We start from the raw sequence: 22,528 nt of genomic DNA on the forward strand, positions 1-22,528 counted from the left end.
CACCCTCGGTCACTGCAAAGCATCTCCCCATTGTCTATTCTGCTTTTGCCATCATAGCTTTTCCATGAGTGGGCTTCCAAACTTCATCATCTCTGAATCTGTGGACCAGACCTCCACACCTCCAAACTCATCACTGTTGTTTGAACCCTGCACAATTAAAGCATTCATGGTAGAGTTATTAACAGTAGACTTTCTTTTCTTTATCTCCAACAATCTTCTCAGGAGGCTCGCTTCCTCATCATCTTTGCTTGTCTTCTCTTCTTTCTTTCTCAGCATGCAGTCTTTAGCAAAATGATTTTTGCCTCCACGGTAATGACAATCGAATCCTGAGTCTCCTCCAATTTTAGCTTCCTTATTTGACTCTTCGGACTTTGACCCCATTTTCGGTTCCTCCTTGATCCTTTTCGGCACTATAACTTCCCTGCCAATTTCGATTCTTGTTGGCTGGGAATTACTTCTTAATGAATTTTCTGGGATTCGACACCATCATTGCATATTCTTCGCTGGTTAGATCAAAATCCGCAAGATCTAATTCCTCTTCTTCTTCAACCGAACTCTTTCCTTTGGAAACAAGAGCTAATGAACCCATACCAGAAACCACATTCGTTTCCTTCGATAAGGCATTCTCATGGGATTTTAAAATACCCACAAGTTTTGCCAGAGAGTATGACTTGAACTGTTCATGAGCTTTGACAGTTGACACAACGGCCATCCATTCAGGTCTGAGACCGTTCATGAAGGTGACCTTCTGTTTAATCACCTTTCTTTCAATTCCATGCTTTATCATCTTACTTAAAAGATGATTGAAACGATCGAAAGTCTGGATAAGTTTTTCATTAGGCTTTTGTTTAAAATCACCAAACTCAGATAACAGGAGAGTTTGAATAGAGTGTTCCAGATCTTCATCTGTGGAATATAATTCCTTCAATCTATCCCAGATCTCCTTAGCTGTAGCACAAGAACTTACTAAACGAAACATATCTGATTGTAGTGCAAACCTTATCATCCGTAGAGCTTTGATATTGCACTGAAACTTCTCTTTATCTTCCTGAGGAATGTCTTTGACGTCATTGACAAGCTGATTGTATTCTTTTTGTGTTTTAACAATCTTTGATGTGCTTGAGTGAGCGAATAGGCCTGAAGTGATTGCTTCCTAGATTAGATACCCATTGTCCTCCGATCCAATCACGTAGTCTTCAAAGTGATGTGTCCAAACTTCATAGTCTTGCGTATACAAGATCGGTATTCTCGTTGTAGACCCTATGCTATTGGAGATATTTATCGGATTGGTTTGAGAATCGTCCATAGACATTGTCAATACTTTTAATCGAAAACGTGTAAAAGATCAGACCTGTAATTTTTCGATAGGGTTAGATTAACAATTAATGAGATACGCCAATAAAGAGTGACGGCTTAATAAATATCAATCAATGCGGAATTAAAACCCTATGAACTTCTTCAACAGAAGAGGTGTGTATGGATTACACAGTCTCCTGCTCTGATACCAATTGATGAGTTTAAAAACTCTTAGATCGATAAGATCTTTCACAAGAACAATAAAAGTAATGAAACAGTATATGATTAATATGAGTATGAGCACAAAACAGAATCAAACTTATGCTTATGATTCAAAACTGAGTCACGCCTCAGCAGAGCTCAATGAAGAACTTCCGCTGTAGAGGCGAGTTAGGGTTTACAAGCAATATCAAATAAAAACAATGAAAGCGATACCTTCTAAGTCTGCATGCATGCAGCTTATATACTAAACCCTAATAAAACATAATGCACGTCTAGACAAGCCCAATACCGGCATTCAAACTAGGCTATGGACCGAGCCCATGACGCAACTTAATAGACCTAACAATTAGTCTCGGCGAATATTAGACTAAACCTAGTGATATTGATACTAGGTTTTGTCGAGGAAGTTGTTTTAAGAGTAACGAAGTGCTATCCGAGTGCCGAGTCACCACCTTCCCAGGTGAGTGCATAGTCCCTTTCATGAACATGATTTTAATACAAGTATTGATCGAAGTATTAATTATATGTTTATGTGCGAGTTGATTGATGTTGCCTGAAATACGTGTTAAGGAACATACCTAATTATATATGATGATTTAGGATAAAGAGTAAACCTAAATTAATTATGAGGAATATCGGGTAGTATTTTCTTACGAGTACAAGTGAGTTATACTTAGAGAATAGAACTTTCGTATATGTCATTTATCCAAGAGCATGGATTATACATAGTCATTGTCCCTAGTCCGAGAGTATGGATTGGACATAGTCAACTATCATTAATCCGAGGGCATGGATTAAGACATAGTCAGTTGTCCTTAGTCCGGGAGTATGGATTAATACATAGTCATTCGTCCCTATTCCGACAGTATGGATTAGGCATAATTATTCATCATTAATCTGAGAGTATGGATTAGTCATTCGTCCCTAGTCCAAGAGTATGGATTAGGCGTAATCATTCGTCATTAATCCGAGAGTATGGATTAGTCATTCGTCCCTAGTCCGAGAGTATGGATTAGGCATAATCATTCGTCATTAACCCGAGAGTATGGATTAGTCATTCGTCCGTAGTCTGAGAGTATGGATTAGGTAAAGTCGTTCATTTATGATCTGGGAGTATGGATTAGGTAAAACGATTAATCTTAGGTCTGAGAGTACGGATAGTCTCGTTGTGAGGATTGACGGGGTGGGATAAGAGTTGCTTATACATATATGGGGAAATTGTATATTGTCACACCCCCAAACCAGAACGGCGGAAACATTCGGGGGGGAGGACTTCATGTAAGTATCACAACACATGCAATATAGTAATCCAAGTACAAACAACCATTGCATTAATAAGTATAAGTTTTACATAAGTGTTTAAACATTACATATTCAAACACCAAAGTAGTTACAGTAGAAGTCAAGAGTCGCGGTACGGTACTAGGTAGTCTTCTCAAGAGCTTCAGGAGTGTACCTATCTACTGGATTCCTGAGAATACAAGTTATTTGAAAAGAGAAGATCAGCATTTAAGCTGGTGAGTTCATAAGTATTTTAGTTATGTAAAGTATAGTCTAGGTTCTTTGGAAAAGTTCACTGGTTCCTCCAGAAAATCCTATATTTCCTGAGGTGATAAACTGATAACCTCAATAGTTTCCCTCTGTAATTACTTAGTTTATATTAACTATGTATAACCTAATATCGAACTGACAGTGAATTGGGTGTATCTGCCCTAAGCCCACAACCAAACAAGGAACAGGAAGTAAGGCGGAAGTCACACATTTCACTGTCAATCCGATATTACTTATATATAACTCTGATGTAATAACTAAGGACTTATAGAATTAACCACTAAAGGTCTTTTATGTTATACTAGTTTACAGAGGTTGAGTGACTAAGTTTCATTTGATAAGTTGTTTAATTCTATAACCCGTTTCATTTGTAAAAGTGGTTTAATCCCATAACCGTTCCATTTGTAAAAGTGGTTTAATCCCATAACCGTTCCATTTGTAAAAGTGGTTTAATCCCATAAACCGTTTCCTTTGTATAAGTGGTTAAATCTCATAACCGTTTCTTTTGAAAGAGTGGTTTAAATGTTCGAAAACAGAAGTGCAAGTATATTTACCATACTTGATTTCATGATACGTAGATTTTACTGTAAGTAAAAACTACAGAAGGTATATTTGGTCGGGATGTAATTATATTTTCTTACTGTTTTAAGAGAAGTATAATACTTAGTAATTCACTCATTGTTTTATCCATGTGAGTTCTATTAACCATACTAATATGACTCATATGCCTGTGGCGATGTTCTTCAGGCGTCGGAATGGAATGATATTTGACACCCTAGGCCTGCCGGCCAAACTGTAGCGAACAGTAGAGGTGCAGGATTGTCAGTCCCATATAATCTATACACAAATTCACGCTCTCCCTACAAGAGATTCTGGTTAATAGGTCAGGACTTAAAGTCGTACTTAGATAAGTACACCGTGAAGGGTCTCACAAATTTATTGTTTCAATGAGATTTGCAATGTATTATTACCCCATGATTGCTAACCCTGGTACTCTGTATCGTACCTTTGTTAATGCAAACCCGGTATGATGTATTATTTCCCCGTGATTGCTAACCCTGGTACTCTGTATCGTACCTTTGTTAATGCAAACCCGGTATGATGTATCTTTACTTCTTTAATATGTTATTTGTATATTAAAGGCATTATACATATCCTGGTATAGTTAAATAAGTTTTGGTACTTTCCTTGGAATGTGAATCATACTCGTATACTTAGTTTTGAATCATAAATTATACCTATTAAAATTAATATGCTCTATCTGGTTAACATATTTATCATGGATGAACACCTTTGCTCAGCCTGATACATAGGTAATGATACCAAAACGAGTGACCTTTTGTACTCATATATGTATAATATATATATATATATATATATATATATATATATATATATATATATATATATATATATATATATATATATATATAATTAAGAAGGAAACGACCTTTGGAGAAATAACACAACCTTAACTCCACATCCAAACAAGGAAAAGGAAAAAAGATAATTCATTAGTCCTAAGCCCTTCAAATCTTATTTATATATTTATACATATATAAACATGATTTTTGGCATTTATAATTTGAAATAGTTTATAAAACATTTTTCAAAGAATTTAACGGAGTTTACATGACTTTAAATATTTAACAAGGCTTTAAGTCATTTTGGATGTATTTGGTAATTCTTGAAAGCATACGGAAACTATTTGCGTGATTATTATCACATACAGTTATTAACACAATTTAATATTGTGTTAAACTTGTATCCCCCCCCCCCCTAAAAAGCATTTAGAAACCATTAAAAATGTAAATTATAGGGGTATGAACTCACCTTGATAGGTGGTAATTCGGGCAGCGTTTCGTTTCCCGGAAAATAGTTTGTTTGACGAAAAACCAGCTAAAACCGGGCAGAGTTTCGACAGGAGAGAGGATGAATTCTCGAGAATTCTGGGGCTCCGGGGCTTGCTTCGGGCTTTAGACGTGATAACGGGGCCTTCAGGGGTCGTGAGAAAGTCTAGGGGTGAAAAGGTGAAAGATGGTGAAATTTAGGGTGAAAAACCTCTCAAATCCGAGAAGTCTCGCACCCTTTATATAGGGGTGCGAGGGTGCGGTCCGAAGTGGGACAGGTGGCGAGGGCGAGGAGTCAGCAGCATACGCGTCGGACATGTGAAGTGAACACGGGGCGAGGCTTCGGACGTGGAGGCTTCTAAGTGGTCTGAACTTCGGTCCAATAGGAGAAGGCCACGTTGCGATAGGGGTGTCCGAGGAGCATCCGCGGGGTGTCTCCTACGAGGGTTGTCGGTTGGTTATTGGACCTCGGTCTCGGTCCAATCAGATGGTGACACGGCGAACTTCGGTCCAGCCAGAGGATGACACATGGAGGCCTCACATGCGAGGGTGACGTGGCGTTACTGTTCATGCGAAAATTCCCAATTTTTGCTATTTTTCTTTATTTTTTTTGCCAAAACTTGTAAAATTCATAACTTTTGCATACGAACTCCATTTTTGATGTTCTTTATATGCACGTGTAGGTAAAATTATACTCTACGACTTTCATTTAGACTTCGTCGGCCAATTTTGATTTATTTTTAATATTATTATTTTAAACAGACCGGGACGGGAATCCGTTAAAAAATCATAACTTCTTCATCTGACGTCTGTTTTCGTCTGTCTTTTTACCGTTGTGCTACTTTTGACAAGACCTTCGATTCTCGTTTAAGTTGCGTCGGCTAAATATCGATCGTTTTATATTTAGAATTTTTAGCTGTCAACTGCTAAACTGAAACTTCGAAAAATCATAACTTCTTCATACGAAGTCAGATTTTGACGTTCTTTTTATAAACGTTCTCGGTTTAACATATTCTACAACTTTTATTTAGATTGTTATGTCTAAAAATCCTTTTATCGAAAATTCGCTTTTTACACTGAACGGTGTTTTGCCGGTTTTATCGCGGATTTTCGATTGGTCATAACTTCTTCGTTATAACTCGGATTTCAGTGTTCTTTATATTTTTTGGAAACCTTGTTACAAACTCTACCACTTGGTTCATCCCAATTATGATTATAGATCAATAAATTTTTGACCAAAATTTGACTGGTGTCACATAAATTTTGTGGGTTCTAAATTATATATATGATATAACATTGTGGGATTGAAATCCCTATGTACTCACCAGGTTTACCAACCTGACCCACTCAGTTTATTTATATCACAGGTGTTGATATGAAGTCACATTACACTGAGAGATTAAGGAGATATAAATCACTAGTGATAATGAATGTAAGTTCTGTTTTTGCTTATGTTTCTGTATTGACAATGATATACCAAATGTTTTAAAAGGATTAAAAATACTTTTCTTCAAAAATGCTTTGATAATGTAATTATCATGTTTTTCTAGGAACAAATTCCACAACGTTTTTCTTAAAAAGAGATACTCTGGTTTTTATAAATCATAAACAAAATCGATCTTTTCTGGCCGTGAAAATGGGGATGTCACAGTTGGTATCAGAGCATTAGTTTAAGCAAACTAGGAATATGGATTTATTTCTAGACTTAAACTTAGAATGCTAAGCAATGATGGTGAGGAGTGTGTCTTAGGTAATACACCTGAATAGACACAAGCACTAGCTTATTTAGGGAAAATGCCTAACATGATTTTACGTGATAAATGATTTATGATGCTTTATGATGCTAAATGTATAATCGGATATTTGGTCTGTTGCCGACCGGATCTTGAAATTTTATGTGCTCGGGTTTCTAAACGTTTAATTATGATATTAGAACTGACATGTAACTTTTCGAAGTAATAAGGAGGATTACACGTCTAAATCTTCTCTATCTATATTCTCGTCTTAATGCACTAAACGCATGCTTCCATGAACGTAACGTCATGGTGAAGGCTGGTAGCAAATTGTGTAAATGGTGGAAATGAAAAGGTTTATGATAGTGAATGACATCTACCGGAAGATATCGTAAGAGTGGTATCTTTCCTTTAGAATATGTATGGTAAAATAACAGTGTGTTTAGAAGAATACGGTACGTCCAAAGTACACCTTCGATCGGCGGGATGATGGAACGATTGGTGTAATTCCTGAAGTTGTCCCATCGTATGGAGTTTCCACCGCCAACCGAGTTGAAGTAGAATTAATGATTGAACATACGAATGGAAGAAATCCTAGTAGAGTCTAGGGAAATTTTTATGATTGTTTGGACACATTTATATGTGTTAAAAATTGTTTTTTTGTGATAACGACTTGGAAAACTGCGAGACAATACTTGGGACAAGTATGAGTAGGTGTGAATGGTAGTAGAGGCCTATACTACCGGAAGCACATGACTCACACTTGGATCAGGGAAAGTCATAAGGTTACCAAGAAGCTAGTAAATGATTTCATTTTATTCAAGCATGTCGTTACCATCGTTTCGGTAATGACTAAGAAAATTGTTCTTATTCCGACCCTAGTGGTCATATCAAATTGAGTCCAACTACGATGAGTATGATACGTGGTTCAGAGAACCAAGTTTGATGTAGCGTCTGACTTAAACCAAACGATTGAAATCAAAGAGATCAATAGAAGTATCGCGGTCGTTGTTAAAGAAGTTGGTAGCTAGAAATGCTACATGTTAAAATGTGATTATATCACATTAAACCATGAAGGAAGGCATATTCCATTCCGGAATTTGACTCTAAGAGACCTGAGTCTAAGCCTTGCTACATACGATGATAGGTCATTAGAATATGACACATTGGTCAATTGTAGTAATCAAATTAACTTATCCTAAGTTTGTTAAGAAGAAGAAGGAGTCTCTGATTAAGAATGAGGTTGTGACACGAAGGTCATGATTGAAAGTCTAACGAGCAGGTGCAAGACCGAGCACCGCCTACAGTCAAGGAGTCCAAGAGTTAGATACTCGTTCGAAGCAACATACAAGTTACAGTTATTACCGAGGATGAAGAGATAACATATGGAGTCATTATACTGCCCTGTTTCTTTGATGATTATGGGACGTAATCATCCTAAGGGGAGATAATTGTAACGCCCGCAGATCCGGGCTAGTCAATTTAGAGGCAATAAGTGTCGAAAACGACTTTTCAGCAAAAGATTATTTATAATAAATAGTCTTAACCAAGTTGTAGAATATGTCTCAAGGTTTCCGTACATATAAATAACGCCGAAATCCGAGTTATAACGAATAAGTTATGGTCCGTCGAAGTTTTACGGCAAAACCGGCACGACACTGGGAAGCGTAAATAGTAAATTTACGATGGAGCAATTTTTAGCCTTAGTGATCGAAACCAAAGTTGTAGTATACGTTAAACCGAGAACATCCATAAAAAGAGCGCCCAAATCTGACTTCGTATGAGGAAGTTATGATTTTTCTAAGATTTGGCTTAGCAGTGCACGGCCCGAAACTCGAATTTTAGTCCGAGAGTATGGATTAGGTAAAATGGTTAATCTTAGGTCTAAGAGTACAAATAGTCTCATTGTGAGGATCGACGGGGTGGGATAAGAGTTGCTTATACATATATGGGGAAATTGTATATTTTGTGGGTTCTAAATTATATATATGATATAACATTGTGGGATTGAAATCCCTATGTACTCACCAGGTTTCCCAACCTGACCCACTCAGTTTATTTATATCACAGGTGTTGATATGAAGTCACATTACACTGAGAGATTAAGGAGATATAAATCACTGGTGATAATGAATGTAAGTTTTGTTTATGCTTATGTTTCTGTATTGACGATGATATCCCAAATGTTTTAAAAGGATTAAAAATATTTTCCTTTGGAAATGCTTTGATAATGTAATTATCATGTTTTTCTGGGAACAAATTCCACGTTTTTCTTAAAAAAAGATACGCTGATTTTTATAAGGCATAAACAAAATCGGTCTTTTCTGGCCGTGAAAATGGGGATGTCACGGTTGTAGTGACTTGGATACCTTAAAAACCTTGTGAGCCTAGCACCCCAAGTGTGATGCCTCAAATGTCTCACACAACACCAAATGCTATTGGAATGACTTAAGAGAAATGTAGAACATTACTAAAATCGGCATGCCCTCTCTATTTCTTAGTGTAGCCAATTTTAGTGAACATAAGGGTCCTTATATAGTGTTTTACAATAAGGGTTATACCATGTAAACCCTAATGTGACATGACTCTTCATTTCCATGATCCATGGGTTTATAACTCCCATGAAGCATCCATGGAGCATCCTATGGGTCTTGGCCCACCTTGATAATCCATGGAGCATTTAGCCCACTATACAAGTATGGATGATTTACACAATCAACCCATATATTTAATTAGTCACCTTTTGATCACTTAATTAATTCTAAATTAATTCTTGATCAATACTAATTAAATAATATTATTAATATATTAGAACTTATAATATATTAATAAACCATAAGTGTTATTTCTCTCATTTTAGTCTATCCAAATGCATGATGCCATGCAACCCAAATGGACCATGCCAAACCGGGTCAAGTACATACCAAAAATAGTTATGGACTTAGACACCTTATCCAACAGTCTCCCACTTGGATAAGTCTAATAACTATAACTGCAAGTATGACTTCAGAAACTGATCAACAATCGTAGCTCTTTCAAGGTCTCTCGGAACTGAGAAGATGATTATACACCATTTAAGATAAGTGATCATATAATCCTTTGTTCTAGATATCAGTCGGACAAATACATGGAACGATGTCTTACTTATTGTCCAGCTGTTTGTTTCCCGATTTCCAATTTGTTTGACAAAGAGATTAATCGAACGCATCAATTTAGTTCTAACCGGGCCCGGTACATAGGTCAAAACAAAATCATCGAGGGGCCCAGATATCACTTCTAATCCATGAAGGAACAGATAAAATTCGACTCATATGCTTGCTCTACTACTTGTTGAATCACACACAAAAGCACGTTTTATAACATCGAGTTACCAATGCGTTTTTGTACAATCAATGCATAACCAACTCATAGGCAACAACTCATATCTCTAGGTTTGAAGACTTATATGATATTACCATCTCACGATCACTCGAGATAAATTCCATGAAGTGATACCAGTGAGCATGGGTTGAGTCCAATACTCAGAACTTATGAGTACTCATGAAGTGTTGTAGCACCACTTTGCTATTTCCAACAACTTAGACATCTACAAGCCAACCTCATGACAGTCTTGATTCATATCTACTTCCGACATATGACCGACTGTGGAGAATTTGAATAATATGTAACACATAACATAAATATTCTGGAAGTCAAAAGAAATAAAAGTAAACAATTGACAAAAGATAGCAACACTTTACTCATAAATAAACACAACTTTTATTCATCATCAAATGTCAATTACACTTTACAAATTTCAGAGCTATCTAACTACTAAAGCTAATATCATCCTTCAGCCCTATGTGCCTCGCATGCTGGAGATGCTTAACCCTACCTAGTCCCTTTGTGAGGGGATCTGCTGGGTTCTCATCCGATGATACCCTCTTTGCCACGAGGAGTCCTTCTATTCGATGTCTGATGAAATGGTATTTTCTGTCGATGTGTCTGGATCTTCCATGATCCCTTGGTTCTTTCGCTAAGGCAACTGCACTTTCACTATAACAGAAATTTTCCATAGGCTCCTTTATCGCTGGTACTACTCCAAGGTCTCCAATGAAGTTCTTCGGCCATATCGCCTCCTTTGTTGCCTCGCTTGCTGCTATATACTCTGATTCACAAGTTGAATCAGCCACTGTCTCTTGCTTGGAACTTTTCCAAGTAATTAAAGACCCAGCTCGACTGAGAGCGGAAATTATCCCTATCAGACTGGAAGCTAGCATCACTATACCCTACAACTCTCAATTCATCACTCCCACCGAGGGTAAGGACCCAGTCCTTAGTCCTCCGCAGGTACTTGAGAATATTCATTACCACAATCCAGCGATCCTTCCCAGGGTTCCCCTGATATCTACTGACCATGCTCAAGGCAAAGGCCACATCAGGACGAGTACAAGTCATAGCATACATGATCGAGCCTACAAAGGAAGCATAAGGTACTCAACTCATTTCTTCTATCTCAGCCTCGGTATTCAGGCTTTGAGTCTTACTCAATCTAGTGTTACTCTGGATAGGTAACTCTCCTTTCTTGGAATCCTGCATGTTGAACCTATTCAACACCTTATCCAAGTAGGTACTTTGACTAAGTACAATTAGTCTTTTACTCTGATCTCTCAATATCCTTATCCCTAGAATATAGCCAGCTTCTCCTAGGTCTTTCATAGCGAAACACTTCATTAGCCAGTACTTCACTTCCTGCAAGGTTGGGATGTCATTTCCTATGAGTAGTATGCCATCCACATACAGTACCAAAAAGCTAACTATACTCCCACTAGCCTTGACATATACACAAGATTCATCTTCACTCCTCGAAAAGCCAAACTCTTTGACTTTCTCAAAGCTTCCATCTGCGAGGTGCTTGTTTCAATCCATAGATGGATTTCTCAAGCTTACACACTCTATTAGGGTACTCTATACTGATAAAACCCTCTGGCTGACTCATGTAAATATCCTCAGCCAACTTTCCATTAAGGAAAGTGATTTTGACATCCATTTTCCATATTTCATATTCATGAAATGCAGAAATGGCTAACAGGACCCTAATAGATGTAATCTTTTCTACCGGTGAAAAGGTCTCATCATAATCAACTCTCGGAGTTTGAGAAAAGCCCTTTGTAACCAGTCACGCTTTATAAGTGTGTACATTACCATCCATTTCGGTCTTCTTCTTGAAGATCCATTTGCACCTAGTTGTCTTACGACCTGGTACATTGTCAACCAAGTTCCAAACTTGATTGTCATACATGCACTGTATCTTGTTGTCCATTGCCTCTTTCCATTTAGCAGACTCAGGGCCTGCCATAGCTTCCACTTAGTTGTTAGGTTCATCCATACTTACCAGTGTCTCATCACTGATAATTGTATCACCTTCCGCAGGAATATGGAAACCATAGTAGTGCTCAGGTGCATTCCTAACCCTTGTGGAACGCCTCAGAGGTACAGACTCATCAATCGGATCACCAGGAGTTTCCTCCTTAGGTTGACTGCTAGGGTTTAAGGTTCCTTCACCACTCAACTCTTGAATTTCTTCAAGGTCAATCTGCCTCCCACTATTTCCTTGGCATATGAAGTCTCTCTCTCTCTCTCTCTCTATCTATCTATCTATCTCTCGAAAGACACCCCTCCTTGCTACACAGACCACATTATCATTGGTTCTGTAAAAGAGATAACAGAAGGATTTTTGTGGGTAGCCGATGAAAATACACCTCTCACTTCGACGTTTTAGTTTATCGTGAATCTCGCGTCTCACGAACTCCTCGCAACCCCAAATATTGATGTGGGCTAGATTAGGAACTTTTCCAGTCCACATCTCGTGAGGTGTTTTTTCAACCTTCTTTGTTGGGACTAGGTTAAGGATATGGGCGGCAGTCTCTAAGGCATATCCCCGGAATGAGATTGGTTGCAAATCTCGACTCATCATGGAACGAACCATGTCCAACAAGGTTCGATTACGCCTCTCAGCCACACCATTCAACTATGGTATCCTGGGAGGTGTCAATTCTGAGACAATCCCACATTCCTTAAGATAGTCGAGGAACCCTGTACTAAGATACTCACCACCACGATCAGATCGAAGCATCTTAATGTTCCTGCCCAATTGATTCTCGACCTCTTGTTTAAACTCTTTAAACCTTTCAATAGTCTCTGACTTATGCTTGATTAAGTAGATATATCCATATCTACTAAAATAATCTATAAAAGTCACATAATAACGATTAGCATTCCTTGTGGCAGATTTGAAGGGTCCACACACATCTGTGTGCGCTAGATCCAACAAACTTTCACCCCTTGCACAAGAACCAGTAAAGGGTGACTTTGTCATTTTTCCAAGTAAGCATGATTCACAACTATCATCTGACATTAGGTGAAATGACTCCAAGACTCCATCCTTTTGGAGTTGGCCTATGCGTTTCTTGCTTACATGTCCAAGACGACAATGCCATAATGATGCTTTATCCAAGTTATCATTATTAGAAGAATCAATACACAACACATTATTTCCTAGGTTATCTACAACAGACACAGCTTCATTCACACCATCACAAGGTAATGCTTTAAAATAAAGAACATTATTAAAGAACACATTTATTCCACCAACTTCAGTGTCAAAAGAAAAGGTAAACCCTTGTTTGTACAAAGCATGAAAGGAAATAATATTTCTTGCCATTTCAGGCAAGTAACAACATTTATTCAAATCTAATGTAAACCCACTACTTAGCAACAAAGAATAAACTCCAATCTTGATGACATGTGAAGCTTTCCTATTCCCCATGATCAAGTTTATCTTTCCATGCTCCACATTCTCATTTCTTCTTAGTCCCTGCAAACCAGAACATATGTGAATCCCGCAACCTGTATTAACGACCCAAGAGTTAGAAAAGGGTGAGTTATTTGACAATAGTGTGTAAATACTTGAATGGATGGTTTTTACTTTCCCATCCTTAATATCTTGCTGGTACTTTGGGCAGTTCCGCTTCCAATGCGACTTTTCATGGCAATAGAAGCATTCAGCCTCTTTTGGATCAGAAGGAGTGACAAAACCTTTCTTGGTTCCATTTGAAGAGGAGCCATCAAGGGTCTTACCCTTGGTACCCTTCGAAGTATTCTTCCTCTTTTTCCCTCTATTTTTCCTGATTTCCAAGACAGGGGTGGAGTTTGGAATAGGAGTAGGAGTGGTAACAACCGACTTACCTTTAAGACCAGTTTCAGCGGTCTTTAGAAGTCATTGAAGCTTGCTGAGAGTAACTTCCTCCTTGTTCATGTGGTATTTCATGCAGAATTGATCATAACACGAGGGTAAGGAGTGCAAGATGATATCTATTGACAACTCCTTGGGGAAGTTCACATTAAGTTTCAGCAACCGGTCCACATACCTTTGCATTTTCTGCAAGTGACCGGTGATCGGTTCACCATCCTTCATTCGGGTTGTTATCATGGAGCAGATGATGTCATACCTCTCTTGGCGCACACTCTGATGGTAGCGGTCCATCAAGTCCTGGTGCATCTCAAAAGTGTAATAGTCCTCATAGGACTTTTGGAGTTCAGCTGTCATAGTAGCCATCATGATACATGCCACTTTGGTGGCATCTCTTTCATGAGCCAGGAAGTCAACGATCTCCTGAGGGGTAGCAGTGGACTTATCAATTTCCTTCAGCTCCTTATCAAGGATTTATTCCTTGTCCTCATAACGAGTGACCATCCTGATGTTCTGGATCCAATCCATAAAACTGGAACCATCAAAGATGACTCCCCCACAAAGATTCATGAGAGAGAAGGATCTGGTAGGGTTTGAGCCAGAAACAACATTGTTGGAAGACATTTGAAAAGAAGAACAAGTTTAGATTAGATATAGAAATAGTCCTTAATAAAACACCCAAATGTAATATTAAGGCTAGGACCCAATCACAATATATTATAACTTAGAAGAGGGATGTCATAATCTAAGCTATAACATATTTGAAAGGTAGGTGAATGACGATTCACCAATTTCCACCATGAAAAACAAAGTATAAATTATTAGGTTTTAATTGGTTTTAGAAACTCCTAGATTCTTTTAAAATTCATTGAACTTTTCAATGGCATGTTTCAATCTCGAGTGTGCCCTTCATGTTTTGTGATTGTGATGTCAAGGATCACAAAACAAGGTGTGAAGTAACCATGCAAATTACTTGGTACCCTTAATGTTTTTCACTCAATCGATGTGCCAGTTAGCCATACGTGCTCCACCGACCTATGAAAAACCTTAAGTAACTCTTTGCCTACCTTGTTATGTCCAAGTTAGTGTGCCGGTTAACCACACACGCTCCACTAACGACTTAATCAAAGTGCAAAGTGTAATTTCATGGGTTATTACCGTATTCACATTTTCCTAAAGTAACTAAGATTGGGAATTAAAAAAAACATTTAGTTACTTTATGATAATCATTACACTGAGAATTTTTAAGTCATTGTCCTACCCGTCCGGCTAACGACCCTCCACCAGTCAAGGAAGCGGTGGGTGAGAGTGGACACCCATTAAGCTGCCATTTTATAGGCAACAACCTTACCCCCCCCCCCCCCCTTATAGACCGGCTTCGTGAATGAGGCCTATTAACGATAAAACGACTTATTCTTATACATACATACATATATATATATATATATATATATATATATATATATATATATATATATATATATATATATATATATATATATATTAACTTATAATATTATAATGTATAAGGGTTGAATTTTAACTTTTAAAATTCTATGGGTTGGAACTAAAGTTTACTATATGACTTTCATGTTCCAAAACTTGAGGGCAAGTTTTGTAACTTTACAAAACTTTTCATCCTTCAAAACTTATGAGTTATTATTTATTAAAAATGAAGACTCTTCATTTTTGTAACTTATGTGTTCTTTTAATGGATTTAAAACAAAGTGACTTTTGGTTATCCATAACTTGAGGACAAGTTATGGACTCCATTAAAACACATCATGATCATGAATTAACTACCAAGCAATATCACATAATTCCTATGATCTTCCAAGAACTCATAAAAACATGAATATTCATATCAAAATTTCAAGAAGATGTGAACACATATAAACATGGAATTTTGATATTAGCCATTGTAAATGGATTAGAACAACCATTACACCATCTAAAACCAGTTTTAAAACACCAAAACAGTTTAGGGTAAAGTTTCTAGTCCATTTCCAGCAGCAAAAAATCGAAAATCTGCACTCTGCCTGACCAACTCGTCGAGTGCAAGAACTGACTCGCCGAGTTGGTTGAAGATACGTTTGGACTCGTCGAGTCCCCCCATGGACTTGGCGAGTCCCCTGTGCAGACAGCAAGAATTTCGAATTTTTCAACTATTTTGCATCAAGTATCAAACAAACAAGCCTAGGCTCTGATACCACTGAAGGGTTTTGAGTATTCTAACACTCCTAAGGTGTACATGCAACCCTAGAAACCTTGGATCTATGTTTTTATAAAATACATGGAAAATTTGATTTCCAAGGTTCTTAATCCTATTTAGCATACATGGGGAACTTTAAACATAAAAGATAGCTAGAAATACATACCTTGTAGTGACTTGGGATCCTTGAAAACCTTGTGAGCCTAGAACCCCAAGTGTGATGCCTCAAATGTCTCACACAACACCAAATGCTATTGGAATGACTTAAGAGAAATGTAGAACACTTCTAAAATCGGCTTGCCCTCTCTATTTCTTAGTGTAGCCAATTTTGGTGAACATAAGGGTCCTTATATATTGTGTTACAATTAGGGTTACACTATGTAAACCCTAATGTGACATGACTCTTCATTTCCATGATCCATAGGTTTATAACTCCCATGGAGCATCCTATGGGTCTTGGCCCAACTTGATAATCCATGGAGCATTTAGCCCACTATACAAGTATGGATGATTTACAGAATCAACCCATATATTTAATTAGTCACCTTTTGATCACTTAATTAATTCTAAATTAATTTTTGATTAATACTAATTAAATAATATTATTAATATATTAGAACTTATAATATATTCATAAACCATAAGTGTTATTTCTCTCATTTTAGTTTATCCAAATGCATGATGCCATGCAATCCAAATGGACCATGCCAAACTGATTCAAGTACATATCAGAAATAGTTATGGACTTAGACACCTTATCCAACAACTCCATCGGTTCAAGTTTGTTGCCACCAGAGGTGTGGGGCCTTGAAATCCTGGTCGAGGGTTAGGATTTGGGATAGGAGCCACCATGGGTAGATTATTGACTTCTGGCTTGGAGTCAGAATCTTCAGGGAAGTTCTCTACGAAGTCATCATCTAAAGGAATTGCATGATTCTCTTCTGTCTCTGCATCGAGCGATCCACCATTACCTTGGTTGGGAAAGTACGGGTCGTCTGGGAGATGGAATCCATCCATGATATCTACGTGAGAATAGGGATAAAAGATATAGTTTAATAGAGGTACTACTTAAGATAATTATAGGATGATCCTTACCAGTTACTTCAATACTCATGTAGTGCAACCAGTTATTTGTAATCAAAATAGGATAGACCTTCGAATAAGTGACCCTAACTCTAAATCCACAACCAAACAAGGAACAGGAAGTAAAGCAAAGATCACATATTCTAAGTCTCTGATACCCTAGTCACATATAACCTTAGAGTATCCACTCAGCAACTATTGACCTACTAGTATAGACCTTTTAGTTTTCACATAAGTAATTATAGTAACACAAATTACTCCTATAGTATTTTAAGTTTACGTTCTGTTCTAAAGTTTTCATTGTAGTAGTGTTGGTAAGTTTTTAGACTTGTTGCAACACCACAACCATTCCTAGGCACATGTTGATCACTTCTCGGAAAGATATAGTTCATCAAGCTATATCACTCCTAGACCTGCTCATATGTCCCCAAGCCTACTTATGATGTTCAATAACCGCAATACTTTTGTTCTGTTCTAGTATGACACTGATCCTAGTATGAATGCATGTATGTATACTTTAGTTAAATATTTTATTATTTAAAAGTATAAACTCTTGGTTAGAGTATTTTAATCTCGTTGTACAGTGTTTATACTTGTATATCTTTTATGGGTTGATATAATCAATTCACTATAAACAAAGCTCTGATAATAATCTATCACACCCTAAAACCGGAACGACAGAAACGTTCTGGGGCGGAGGACGTCATGTGCAGTATCATAACAAAGCATAATAGTAAAGAAGCAACAACATCATCCATTGCATTAATAGTATAATTCAATACAACTGTGTTTTGTGTGTAGTAATAATATACCAAAAATGAATAATCAAAATAAAGACGAGTCTTGAAAGTGCTCCATCTTCTCAAAACCTAGCCATCTGTACCTGTCTACTGGTGACCTGAGAATACAACCTATTTTGAAAGAGTTGATCGGCATTTAAGCCGGTGAGTTCATAAGTATTTTAGTGTCGATTGTTTGAATATGTTTCAAGAAAATGTTTGTAAATGTGTACTATAAATGTTTGTAAATGCTTGTTGTAAACGTTTGTAAGTATTTGTTGTAATTGTTTGTATCTCCTAGAAAATCCTATATTTTTTACCTAAAATGTAGTCTTCTACCAAGACCCGACTGTTCTGTATGCTTGTTCTTTTGTAAGAGTATGTGTTTTCCCAAGTATGACTATCATTACCAAAATATAGTTTACATTACCGTTTATGTGAGAAGATCACTATATGAATGTAATGGGGAAATGAATATGTATTGTAGTATTGTATATAGTGACTACTATAGTACTAACTACCTTTAAACCAAGTGTTTAATTAACGTAAATTGTGATGAGATTGTAACCATACATGATTGACTAGTAAAACACGACGTTCGAAGACGTCGAAATGATATGACGTTCATCACCCGTAGACCTGCAGGTCCCACTGTAGCTAGCAGCAAGGTGTAGGACGGTGATTCGCGTATAGATCTATACATAAATTCATGCTCTCCCTCCAGGAGACTCTGGTTATAAAACGTGACACAACAGTATATTTCCATGCCATGAAGTAGTGGCCCACATTAATGTTATAGCATTCTTGTATTTGTATAGTATGCTCTCTCTGTTCTAGTGTATTATATGTTCTCTTTGTATAGTGTATAGTATGTTCTCTTTGTATAGTGTATAGTATGTTCTCTCTATTTCTCGTTATAGTACGTTTGAACTGACTCATGTATGAACTGACTCTTTTATGTTTCATTGTACTAGAAATAGTGAGTAGTAGACTTCTAAACTATACCTATTATAGTTTACTAGTAATGTTGTTTTGAATGACTGAGTATGTTTGTACACCTTTGCTACCCAAAGGTATTGAACTGATGTAAATACTTCTATATCTATACACATATACATAATATATAACTAAGATTTAAACGACCCTCGAACAAACAACCGATACCCTAAGTCCACAACCAAACAAGGAACAGGAAATAAAGCGAGTTATCAGTCCTAAGCCCTTTCAACCTTAATTGTATAACTATATCTGAATAGACATGATTTTGATAATATATAACTTTAAAAGAGTTTGATAAAGAGTTTAGCATAAAAAATAGTTTGATACAATGTTTTGAAATAGTTTGTTTGACAAAACAGCTTGAAGTATAAGAAATCCATTTGTTTGAAAGTTATTAATCACATATGATTGATACAATAACTATAATGTTTTCAACTTGTATTCCACCCATAAAACGTTTAAAATCATTTAAAAGGTAAATTAAGGGGTATGAACTCACCTGTAGTGAGTGGTTCGAGTGTAAGATCGATATAGGATGCTGAGTGTCAAGTGAAGTCTCGAGCACCAACGGATCCTATTAAGCCTATAATGACACATATATATGTATTTAATTAGTGTATATAATAATTAATCATGATAGGGAACCAACTTAGGGACTAGGAAACACTTGGATTGAACTGTTACAATCACATATGATTGCATTGAGGGGGTGTACGGCCACACAAGGGTGTTCACGGCCATGGAGTTTACGGCCAAGTTGTTTACGGCCAAAGGGGTTTACCGTCATGGGAGATCATGGGGAGGGTTTTCGGTCAATGATGTTTACAACCCACGGTGTTCTTGAGGAGGGTTTACAGCCAAGGGAGATGCAATGGCCGTAAACTCTTGATGATCCATCTAAAGTGGTTGAATTCAAGGGTGTAATTCAAGCTTCTAATGGGAAACTAGTATATGGAAAGGATACTTACGTTTTTGAAGCTTAAAGGGGTGTTCATGGCCACCAAGAACTAGTGTGTGTTCTTGGTGAAAGATGATGATCTTGAAGATCTAACCAAAAGAGGTAATTTCATGGATGAAATCATGGAGCATCACTAGATTAAGCAATGTACCAACTAACAAATGGAAGAAACACTTACATGTTTGAACATCAAGATTAAAATTCTTGATGATAGTTGAGAGAGAATCGATTTTCTAGACTTGGAGGTGTGAGAAATGGTGAAAATGAAGGAATATCATATATATATATATATATATATATATATATATATATATATATATATATATATATATATGTGTGTGTGTGTGTGTGTGTGTGTGTGAGGAGTTCACGGCCAAAGAGGTGTTTACGGCCGTGAACTCTAGTTTACGGCCGTAAACTCCTCATGATGGAGTTTTCCGACTTGAACACTGCACAATGAACTCTAGAATATACTTCCTAACACTAAATCTTTAAATGTATTGGGCTTAGAACACTCAAACAGACACTAAACAATGCTAAAAGATAGCAGAAACAAGTCTAACTTTTGATTGAATTGAATGGCTATACAAGATAGAAATTTCAGGTTGTCACAGATACATCTACCATTGACACCACTGTTTCTCTACCACCATTCCATACTTTTATTTCTACCACCGTACCTCAATCCACACAGTCACCAACCTTTGAAAACATCCTTAATCAACCCATCACTTCTTTATTTCCATCACAATTCACCGAAGGTCCCAAAACAGTTCAGGAAGATGAAACCACTGGAGATGGTGCATTTATGGGTTCTTTTGCTGATATTAAATTCGATCCAGAAGAGGAGAATATTCTAAAAGGCCTAGTACGCTCAAGATTCATATTAAAGCGATATTACTAAATAACATATGATATTAATGGGTCACACTAACAACAACTTGATACAATTGATTATTTATTAGAAATTGTTTTTAATAAATATTCAATAAAACTCTTATAATTAAATTGGAAATTATTTATTTCATGGAAATAATAAATTCCATTAGCAAGTAACTTCATATATATCATATGATATGATTTATAAGTCATGTACAAACTTTTGGACTAGTTGCATCCTTTTGCCTTTTTCCTAAAAGACAAGGTTTATATTTTTTAAAAGAGTTTATAAAAGTTTGACTTTTTTTCTTCTTGTTTATGCAATTTTCGAGATATGCATAAAAAGAAGAAGTGTATGACTTGTCTAATCATGATTTAAAGGCATGGGAGACATGCTTATGAAAATGGGGACAAGTTTGCTTAAAGTGCTAAAGACTAATGGTTAATATCTTCACTTTATGCATGTAAATAAGAGAGCTTACACTTGGATTATTTGCTCATTCCTTCTTCTCTTCTCTATGGTTGAGAGCTCTCTAGGATACTCCCCCTCTCTTCTTTGCTTTGAGTTAGTGTAGATTACTTGCATATCTTTTGCTCTCTTGAAGTTTATATTGGTTATGAACTTAAAGCTTAAGAGTCTAAGAGTTTTGGACTAGCATCTACATCAAGTTGAGTCATTTTTGGTGTCTCAAAGGTTCTACATTCTTCATCAACTTCCAAGCCTCCCGAGAGGACCCAAAGAACTACAAAGGTTGTTATTTCTTCACCTCTTCTTTGGTTGGTGTTTTAGTATTTCTATAACTTGCAAGAAGATCCTTGGTGGGTATAAAATGTTTATGTTACTTCAAAATTAAAGTCTTATTTTGCCATATTTTTCAAGTTTATGAAATATTTTTGAACTAAAACTCAACAATTGGTATCAGAGACACCATGCAACTTTGGTTAGATTTTTTGATTTTTGGAAATCTTAGTTTTTGGAGAATATGGGTAACTTATTTTTGTATAAAAATAAGTTCATACATTTTTTCTATGACAACTTTTTTGTTATTTTATGTGATAAAAGTTTAATGCATCTTTTGTCATTTAAAGTTCTCTTAGAAAAACAAAGGTTTTTTATGTGGATGTTGATGTATATGATGTGCATAAACTAGGCAAGGACCATTGTGTTTGTTGTGTTGGTTGTTTTATAAAATGGTTGTAATAATTTATTTATTCATATGGTATGTAATAAATTAAATAGATTAGTTTTCTTGTTTATTTTTGTAAAGTAATAAATTACTTTTTTGAAATAATTTATTTGTACAAAAATGTAACAATAAATGAAGTTGGAGCTATTTTTGAAGATAAAAGAGCAACTTTCGAGTCTAAAAGGTGTGCAGGATTTTTAGTGACATTTTCTGAAAAGTGTCACTAATGATGTTTACAAAAGGGTGTTGGCTTTTAGCGACAATTGCTGAATTTTAGCCTTAAAGAAAATTTTCCAATCTTTTGCAAGCAATGGGTGTTTACTCAAGTGGGAGCTTCTACAACAATATTACAAGAAGTTTTTGGTCCCTTTAAATGTCCATTTAGGAATGGACTTGGCATTTTTGTGTTGGCTCACAAAATGTTATTAGTTGACTATGTTTATGCACATATCTTTTTCTGCAAGTTTGTGTTGTTTATTTTATGCATTATTTTCTATGGTTGATTAATTAGTTTTTCACATGATAAAATAATTTTGGACAAAATAAAC

Source organism: Lactuca sativa, chromosome 9 (genome assembly GCF_002870075.4).
Source record: "Lactuca sativa cultivar Salinas chromosome 9, Lsat_Salinas_v11, whole genome shotgun sequence".
Classification (NCBI taxonomy): Eukaryota; Viridiplantae; Streptophyta; class Magnoliopsida; order Asterales; family Asteraceae; genus Lactuca; species Lactuca sativa.